A 10,556-nucleotide genomic window follows, 5' to 3' on the forward strand; every position below is an offset into this window, starting at 1 on the left:
CATCTTGATAAGCACTCCTGGTACGAAATGACTGTAATGTGTTTTAGTGGTGGAAACAAGCTTTGTCGCCACAAGAAGCTGTTTAGAGCACCTTGAACATGATTCTGAAACAGTGAGATTCTTGGAAACAAAGCTTTTTACAAGCGCCACAAGAAGCTGTTTAGAGCACCTTGAACATGATTCTGAAACAGAAACATCTCTATAAGAGATTCTTGAAGGAAATGACTGTAAAGCTATTTTAGTGATGGAAACAAGCTTTACAAGCCACAAGAAGCTGTTTGGAGGACCTTTAAACATGATTCTGAAACAGAAACATCTTTATAAGAGATTCTTGAAGGAAATGACTGTAAAGCTATTTTAGTGATGGAAACAAGCTTTACACGCCACAAGAAGCTGTTTAGAGCACCTTAAACATGATTCTGAAACAGAAACATCTCTATAAGAGATTCTTGAAGGAAATGACTGTAAAGCTATTTTAGTGATGGAAACAAGCTTTTACACGCCACAAGAAGCTGTTTGGAGCACCTTGAACATGATTCTGACATAGAAACATCTTGATAAGAGATTCTTGAAGGAAATGACTGTAAAGCTATTTTAGTGATGGAAACAAGCTTTACACGCCAAAGAAGCTGTTTAGAGCACCTTGAACATGATTCTGAAATAGAAACATCTTGATAAGAGAGATTCTGGAAACATGAAGGAAATGACTGTAAAGCTATTTTAGTGATGGAAACAAGCTTTTACAAGCCACAAGAAGCTGTTTAGAGCACCTTGAACATGATTCTGAAACAAAAACATCTCTTATAAGAGATTCTTGAAGGAAATGACTGTAAAGCTATTTTAGTGATGGAAACAAGCTTTACACGCCACAAGAAGCTGTTTAGAGCACCTTGAACATGATTCTGAAACATAAAAACATCTTGATAAGAGATTCTGGAAGGAAATGACTGTAAAGCTATTTTAGTGATGGAAACAAGCTTTTACACGCCACAAGAAGCTGTTTGGAGCACCTTGAACATGATTCTGACATAGAAACATCTTTATAAGAGATTCTTGAAGGAAATGACTGTAAAGCTATTTTAGTGATGGAAACAAGCTTTTTACACGCCACAAGAAGCTGTTTGAGCACCTTAAACATGATTCTGAAATAGAAACATCTTTATAAGAGATTCTTGAAGGAAATGACTGTAAAGCTATTTTAGTGATGGAAACAAGCTTTACACACCACAAGAAGCTGTTTGGAGGACCTTGAACATGATTCTGACATAGAAACATCTTGATAAGAGATTCTTGAAGGAAATGACTGTAAAGCTATTTTAGTGATGGAAACAAGCTTTACACGCCACAAGAAGCTGTTTAGAGCACCTTAAACATGATTCTGAAATAGAAACATCTTGATAAGAGATTCTTTGAAGGAAATGACTGTAAAGCTATTTTAGTGATGGAAACAAGCTTTACACGCCACAAGAAGCTGTTTAGAGCACCTTGAACATGATTCTGAAATAGAAACATCTCTATAAGAGATTCTGAAGGAAATGACTGTAAAGCTATTTTAGTGATGGAAACAAGCTTTTACACGCCACAAGAAGCTGTTTGGAGCACCTTGAACATGATTCTGACATAGAAACATCTTTATAAGAGATTCTGGAAGGAAATGACTGTAAAGCTATTTTAGTGATGGAAACAAGCTTTACACGCCACAAGAAGCTGTTTAGAGCACCTTGAACATGATTCTGAAACAGAAACATCTTGATAAGAGATTCTTGAAGGAAATGACTGTAAAGCTATTTTAGTGATGGAAACAAGCTTTACACGCCACAAGAAGCTGTTTAGAGCACCTTAAACATGATTCTGACATAAGAAACATCTTATAAGAGATTCTTGAAGGAAATGACTGTAAAGCTATTTTAGTGATGGAAACAAGCTTTTGCTCTCGCCACAAGAAGCTGTTTAGAGCACCTTGAACATGATTCTGAAACAGAAACATCTTTTAAGAGATTCTTGAAGGAAATGACTGTAAAGCTATTTTAGTGATGGAAACAAGCTTTACACGCCACAAGAAGCTGTTTGGAGCACCTTGAACATGATTCTGAAATAGAAACATCTTATAAGAGATTCTTGAAGGAAATGACTGTAAAGCTATTTTAGTGATGGAAACAAGCTTTACACGCCACAAGAAGCTGTTTAGAGCACCTTGAACATGATTCTGAAATAGAAACATCTTGATAAGAGATTCTTGAAGGAAATGACTGTAAAGCTATTTTAGTGATGGAAACAAGCTTTACACGCCACAAGAAGCTGTTTAGAGCACCTTGAACATGATTCTGAAATAGAAACATTCTTTAAGAGATTCTTGAAGGAAATGACTGTAAAGCTATTTTAGTGATGGAAACAAGCTTTACACGCCACAAGAAGCTGTTTAGAGCACCTTTAAACATGATTCTGAAACAGAAACATCTTTATAAGAGATTCTTGAAGGAAATGACTGTAAAGCTATTTTAGTGATGGAAACAAGCTTTTACACGCCACAAGAAGCTGTTTAGAGCACCTTGAACATGATTCTGACATAGAAACATCTTTATAAGAGATTCTGAACGAAATGACTGTAAAGCTGTTTTAGTGATGGAAACAAGCTTTACACGCCACAAGAAGCTGTTTAGAGCACCTTAAACATGATTCTGAAACAGAAACATCTTATAAGAGATTCTTGAAGGAAATGACTGTAAAGCTATTTTAGTGATGGAAACAAGCTTTACACGCCACAAGAAGCTGTTTAGAGCACCTTGAACATGATTCTGAAATTGAAACATCTTTATAAGAGATTCTTGAAGGAATGAATATAAAGCTATTTTAATGATGGAAACAAGCTTTTACACGCCACAAGAAGCTGTTTAGAGCACCTTAAACATGATTCTGAAACAGAAACATCTCTATAAGAGATTCTTGAAGGAAATGACTGTAAAGCTATTTTAGTGATGGAAACAAGCTTTAAACACCGGGTCGGATCTCGAGAAGTTGTTTAGGAGGACCTTGAACATGATTCTGACATAAAACATCTTGATAAGAGACTCCCTGGAACATGAAATGACTGTAATGTTGTTGTAGTGATGGAAACAAAAACTTTTACCACCACAAGAAGCTGTTTAGAGCACCTTGAACATGATTCTGAAACAGAAACATCTTGATAAGAGATTCTTGAAGGAAATGACTGTAAAGTTATTTTAGTGATGGAAACAAGCTTTTGCTCGCCACAAGAAGCTGTTTGAGCACCTTGAACATGATTCTGAAAGGGAAACATCTTATAAGAGATTCCTGAAGGAAACCCCTGTAAAGCTATTTTTAGTGATGGAAACAAGCTTTTACACGCCACAAGAAGCTGTTTAGAGGACCTTTGAACATGATTCTGACATAAAAACATCTTGATAAGAGACCCTGGTAGGAAATGACTGTAAAGTTGTTTTAGTGATGGAAACAAGCTTTACACCACAAGAAGCTGTTTAGAGCACCTTGTCCATGATTCTGAAACAGAAACATCCTTGATAAGAGATTCTTGAAGGAAATGACTGTAAAGCTATTTTAGGATGGAAACCACAAGAAGCTGTTTAGAGCACCTTAAACATGATTCTGACTTTGGTCAAGAAGAGATAACCACCCTGGTACGAGATGACTGTAATGCTGTTTTAGTGACACATGATTTACTCCCATCCCAGATTAGAGCACCTCCACCCAACATATTCTGACCAGAAACTTTATAAGAGATACTGGAAGGAAAATGGAATGGTCCCTATTTTAGTGATGGAAACAAGCTTTGCTCAGTACCAGAAGCTGTTTAGAGCACCCCTGAACATGATTCTGAAACAAAACATCTTCTATAAGAGATTCTTGAAGAAATGACTGTAACCTCCTGTTTTAGTGGAGGAAACAAGCTTTACTGCCACAAGAAGCTGTTTAGAGCACCTTGGAACATGATTCTGAAACAGAAACCCCTTGATAAGAGATTCTTGAAGGAAATGACTGTAAAGCTATTTTAGCACCAAACAAGCTTTACACACCACAAGAAGCTATTTAGGACAGCCGAATCCACATGGAGCCTTGAACATGATTCTGACATAAAAATCCCCTGATAAGAGACTCCTTTTGAAAAGAAATGACTATGGGAAGATCACTTTAGGATGGAAACAAGCTTTACTCCTAACAAGTAGCAAGAAGTTGTTGGATTAGGAGTTCCTTTGGTGCATTCCACCTGAAACAGAAACATCTCTATAAGAGATTCTGAAGGAAATGACTGTAAAGCTATTTTAGTGATGGAAACAAGCCCACCTCACTGACAAGAAGCTGTTTGGAGCACCTTGAACATGATTCTGACATAGAAACATCTTTATAAGAGATTCTTGAAGGAAATGAATGTAAAGCTATTTTTAGTGATGGAAACAAGCCCCCTCACACAAGAAGCTGTTTAGAGCACCTTGAACATGATTCTGAAAGAAACATCTTCATAAGAGATTGGAAGGAAATGACTGTCCACCTATTTTAGTGATGGAAACAAGCTTTTACCGCCACAAGAAGCTGTTTGGAGACCTTGAACATGATTCTGAAAGCAATGGAAATCTTTATAAGAGATTCTCCAAATGACTGTAAATGCCCCAGCCCAGTGATGGAAACAAGCTTTACTCGAGGTGAAGCTGTTTAGAGCACCTTGAACATGATTCTGAAATTGAAACATCTCTATAAGAGACTTCTTGAAGGAAAATGACTGTAAAGCTATTTTAGTGATGGAAACAAGCTTTACCAGATGGTGAGAAGTTGACAGCCTGCACCTGAACATGATTGACATAAAACATCTTGATAAGCAGATCCTGAAACGAAATGAAATGATCATGTTGTTTTAGTGGTGGAAACAAGCTTTACCAGGCCACAAGAAGCTGTTTAGAGCATTGAACATGATTCTGAAACAGAAACATCTCTATAAGAGATTCATGAAGGAAATGACTGTAAAGCTATTTTAGTGATGGAAACAAGCTTTACACCCAATCACAAGAAGTGTCTCCATCAGCACCTTGAACATGATTCTGACATAAAAACAGTCCTATAAGAGATTCCCCAAGGAAATGACTGTAAAGCTATTTTAGTGATGGAAACAAGCTTTACACGCCACAAGAAGCTGTTTAGGTTCCTTGAACATGATTCTGAAATAAAAAATCCCCTTGATAAGCACTCTTGAAGGAAATGACTGTAAAGCTATTTTTAGTGGGGGAAACAAGTTTACCCCACAAGAAGCTGTTTAGAGCACCTTAAACATGATTCTGAAAAGAGAAACATTTTATAAGAGATTCTTCCAGGAAATGACTGTAAAGCTATTTTAGTGATGGAAACAAGCTTTACACCCACAAGAAGCCCACCTTGGAGCAGTTGAACATGATTCTGACCACATAGAAAAACACTTTATAAGAGCCAAGATTCCTGAACCAGGGTCTGACTGAGGCCCCTATTTTAGTGATGGAAACAAGCTTTTTACCCAAACAAGCCAGTTGGAAGGAGCCCTTGAACATGATTCTGAAACAGAAACATCTTGGAAGAGATTCTTGAAGGAAATGACTGTAAAGCTATTTTAGTGATGGAAACCCGCTTTTTACCCAATTCACAAGAAGCTGTTTGGAGCACCTTACCATGATTCTGAAACAGAAACATCCGGGCAGAGATTCTTGAAGGAAATGACTGTAAAGCTTTTTTAGTGATGGAAACAAGCTTTACACGTCACAAAGAAGCTGTTTGGAGCACCTTGGACATGATTCTGACATAAAACATCTTTATAAGAGATTCTGGAACCCGCCGACTGTAATGCTGTTTTAGTGATGGAAACAAGCTTTTACCACGCCACAAGAAGTTGTTTAGAGCACCTTGAACATGATTCTGAAACAGAAACATCTCTATAAGAGATTCTTGAAGGAAATGACTGTAAAGCTATTTTAGTGATGGAAACAAGCTTTACCACGCCACAAGAAGCTGTTTAGAGCACCTTGAACATGATTCTGAAATAAAAACATCCTTTATAAGAGATTCTTGAAAATGACTGTAAAGCTATTTTAGTTGGAAACAAGCTTTACTGCCACAAGAAGCTGTTTGGAGCACCTTAAACATGATTCTGAAACAGAAAACATCTCTATAAGAGATTCTTGAAGGAAATGACTGTAAAGCTATTTTAGTGATGGAAACAAGCTTTTGCACGCCACAAGAAGCTGTTTAGAGCACCTTAAAACATGATTCTGAAACAGAAACATCTCTATAAGAGATTCTTAAAGGAAATGACTGTAAAGCTATTTTAGTGATGGAAACAAGCTTTACACGCCACAAGAAGCTGTTTAGAGCACCTTAAACATGATTCTGACATAAAAACATCTTTATAAGAGATCCTGGAAGGAAATGACTGTAAAGCTGTTTTAGTGATGGAAACAAGCTTTACACGCCACAAGAAGCTGTTTAGAGCACCTTAAACATGATTCTGAAACAGAAACATCTCTATAAGAGATTCTTGAAGGAAATGACTGTAAAGCTATTTTAGTGATGGAAACAAGCTTTACACGCCACAAGAAGCTGTTTAGAGCACCTTGAACATGATTCTGAAATAAAACATCTTTATAAGAGATTCTTGAAGGAAATGACTGTAAAGCTATTTTAGTGATGGAAACAAGCTTTACACGCCACAAGAAGCTGTTTAGAGCACCTTGAACATGATTCTGAAATAGAAACATCTTGATAAGAGATTCTGGTGAAGGAAATGACTGTAAAGCTATTTTAGTGATGGAAACAAGCTTTACACGCCACAAGAAGCTGTTTAGAGCACCTTAAACATGATTCTAAAACAGAAACATCTCTATAAGAGATTCTTGAAGGAAATGACTGTAAAGCTATTTTAGTGATGGAAACAAGCTTTACACGCCACAAGAAGCTGTTTAGAGCACCTTAAACATGATTCTGACATAGAAACATCTTTATAAGAGATTCTTGAAGGAAATGACTGTAAAGCTATTTTAGTGATGGAAACAAGCTTTACACGCCACAAGAAGCTGTTTAGAGCACCTTGAACATGATTCTGAAATAAAACATCTTTATAAGAGATTCCTGGTACAAAATGACTGTAAAGTTGTTTTAGTGATGGAAACAAGCTTTACACGCCACAAGAAGCTGTTTAGAGCACCTTGAAACATGATTCTGAAATAAAACATCTTGATAAGAGATTCTTGAAGGAAATGACTGTAAAGCTGTTTTAGTGATGGAAACAAGCTTTACACGCCACAAGAAGCTGTTTAGAGCACCTTAAACATGATTCTGAAATAGAAACATCTTATAAGAGATTCTTGAAGGAAATGACTGTAAAGCTATTTTAGTGATGGAAACAAGCTTTTACACGCCACAAGAAGCTGTTTGGAGCACCTTAAACATGATTCTGACATAGAAACTTCTTTATAAGAGATTCTTGAAGGAAATGACTGTAAAGCTATTTTAGTGATGGAAACAAGCTTTACACGCCACAAGAAGCTGTTTGGAGGACCTTTGAACATGATTCTGACATAAAAACATCTTGATAAGAGATTCTTGAAGGAAATGACTGTAAAGCTATTTTAGTGATGGAAACAAGCTTTACACGCCACAAGAAGCTGTTTAGGAGCACCTTGAACATGATTCTGAAACAGAAACATCTCTATAAGTGATTCTTGAAGGAAATGACTGTAATGCTGTTTTAGTGGTGGAAACAAGCTTTACACACCGCAGGAAGCTGTTTAGAGCACCTTGAACATGATTCTGACATAGAAACTTCTTTATAAGAGATTCTTGAAGGAAATGACTGTAAAGCTATTTTAGTGATGGAAACAAGCTTTACACGCCACAAGAAGCTGTTTAGAGCACCTTTAACATGATTCTGACATAAGAACATCTCTATAAGTGATTCTTGAAGGAAATGACTGTAATGCTGTTTTAGTGGTGGAAACAAGCTTTACACGCCGCAAGAAGCTGTTTAGAGCACCTTGAACATGATTCTGAAACAAAAACATCTCTATAAGAGATTCTTGAAGGAAATGACTGTAAAGCTATTTTAGTGATGGAAACAAGCTTTAAACACCACAAGAAGCTGTTTAGAGCACCTTGAACATGATTCTGACATAAAAACATCTTGATAAGAGATTCTTGAAGGAAATGACTGTAAAGCTGTTTTAGTGGTGGAAACAAGCTTTACACGCCACAAGAAGCTGTTTAGAGCACCTTGAACATGATTCTGAAACAGAAACATCTTTATAAGAGATTCTTGAAGGAAATGACTGTAAAGCTATTTTAGTGATGGAAACAAGCTTTACACGCCACAAGAAGCTGTTTGGAGCACCTTACACATGATTCTGACATAGAAACTTCTTTATAAGAGATTCTTGAAGGAAATGAATGTAAAGCTATTTTAGTGATGGAAACAAGCTTTACACGCCACAAGAAGCTGTTTAGAGCACCTTGAACATGATTCTGAAACAGAAAAACATCTTGATAAGAGATTCTTAAAGGAAATGACTGTAATGCTATTTTAGTGATGGAAACAAGCTTTACACGCCACAAGAAGCTGTTTGGAGCACCTTACACATGATTCTGAAATAAAAACATCTTTATAAGAGATTCTTGAAGGAAATGACTGTAAAGCTATTTTAGTGGTGGAAACAAGCTTTACACGCCACAAGAAGCTGTTTAGAGCACCTTGAACATGATTCTGAAACAGAAACATCTCTTTATAAGAGATTCTTGAAGGAAATGACTGTAAAGCTATTTTAGTGATGGAAACAAGCTTTTACACGCCACAAGAAGCTGTTTGGAGCACCTTGAACATGATTCTGAAATAGAAACATCTTTATAAGAGATTCTTGAAGGAAATGACTGTAAAGCTATTTTAGTGATGGAAACAAGCTTTACACAACAAGAAGCTGTTTGGAGCACCTTGAACATGATTCTGACATAGAAACATCTTTATAAGAGATTCTTGAAGGAAATGACTGTAAAGCTATTTTAGTGATGGAAACAAGCTTTACACGCCACAAGAAGCTGTTTAGAGCACCTTGAACATGATTCTGAAATAAAACATCTTTATAAGAGATTCTTGAAGGAAATGACTGTAAAGCTATTTTAGTGATGGAAACAAGCTTTACACGCCACAAGAAGCTGTTTAGAGCACCTTGAACATGATTCTGACATAAAAACATCTTGATAAGCACTCCTGGTACGAAATGACTGTAATGTTGTTTTAGTGGTGGAAACAAGCTTTACACGCCACAAGAAGCTGTTTAGAGCACCTTGAACATGATTCTGAAACAGAAACATCTCTATAAGAGATTCTTGAAGGAAATGACTGTAAAGCTATTTTAGTGATGGAAACAAGCTTTACACGCCACAAGAAGCTGTTTAGAGCACCTTGAACATGATTCTGACATAGAAACATCTTTATAAGAGATTCTTGAAGGAAATGAATGTAAAGCTATTTTAGTGATGGAAACAAGCTTTACACGCCACAAGAAGCTGTTTAGAGCACCTTGAACATGATTCTGAAATAGAAACATCTTTATAAGAGATTCTTGAAGGAAAATGACTGTAAAGCTATTTTAGTGATGGAAACAAGCTTTTACGCCACAAGAAGCTGTTTAGAGGACCTTGAACATGATTCTGACATAAAACATCTTGATAAGAGATTCTGGTAAGGAAATGACTGTAAAGCTGTTTTAGTGGTGGAAACAAGAAACTTTACACGCCACAAGAAGTTGTTTAGAGCACCTTGAACATGATTCTGAAACAGAAACATCTCCATATGAGATTCTTGAAGGAAATGACTGTAAAGCTATTTTAGTGATGGAAACAAGCTTTACACGCCACAAGAAGCTGTTTGGAGCACCTTGAACATGATTCTGAAACAGAAACATCTCTATAAGAGATTCTTGAAGGAAATGACTGTAAAGCTATTTTAGTGATGGAAACAAGCTTTACACGCCACAAGAAGCTGTTTAGAGCACCTTGAACATGATTCTGACATAGAAACTTCTTTATAAGAGATTCTTGAAGGAAATGACTGTAAAGCTATTTTAGTGATGGAAACAAGCTTTACACGCCACAAGAAGCTGTTTGGAGCACCTTGAACATGATTCTGACATAAAAACTTCTTTATATGAGATTCTTGAAGGAAATGACTGTAAAGCTATTTTAGTGGTGGAAACAAGCTTTACACGCCACAAGAAGCTTTTTAGAGCACCTTGAACATGATTCTGAAACAGAAAAATCTCTATAAGAGATTCTTGAAGGAAATGACTGTAAAGCTATTTTAGTGGTGGAAACAAGCTTTACACGCCACAAGAAGCTGTTTAGAGCACCTTGAACATGATTCTGAAATAGAAACATCTTTTATAAGAGATTCTTGAAGGAAATGACTGTAAAGCTATTTTAGTGATGGAAACAAGCTTTACACGCCACAAGAAGCTGTTTTTGGAGCACCTTGAACATGATTCTGACATAGAAACATCTTTTATAAGAGATTCTTG

This window comes from Perca flavescens, unplaced genomic scaffold, assembly GCF_004354835.1.
Source record: "Perca flavescens isolate YP-PL-M2 unplaced genomic scaffold, PFLA_1.0 EPR50_1.1_unplaced_scaf_35, whole genome shotgun sequence".
In the NCBI taxonomy this organism is placed as follows: Eukaryota; Metazoa; Chordata; class Actinopteri; order Perciformes; family Percidae; genus Perca; species Perca flavescens.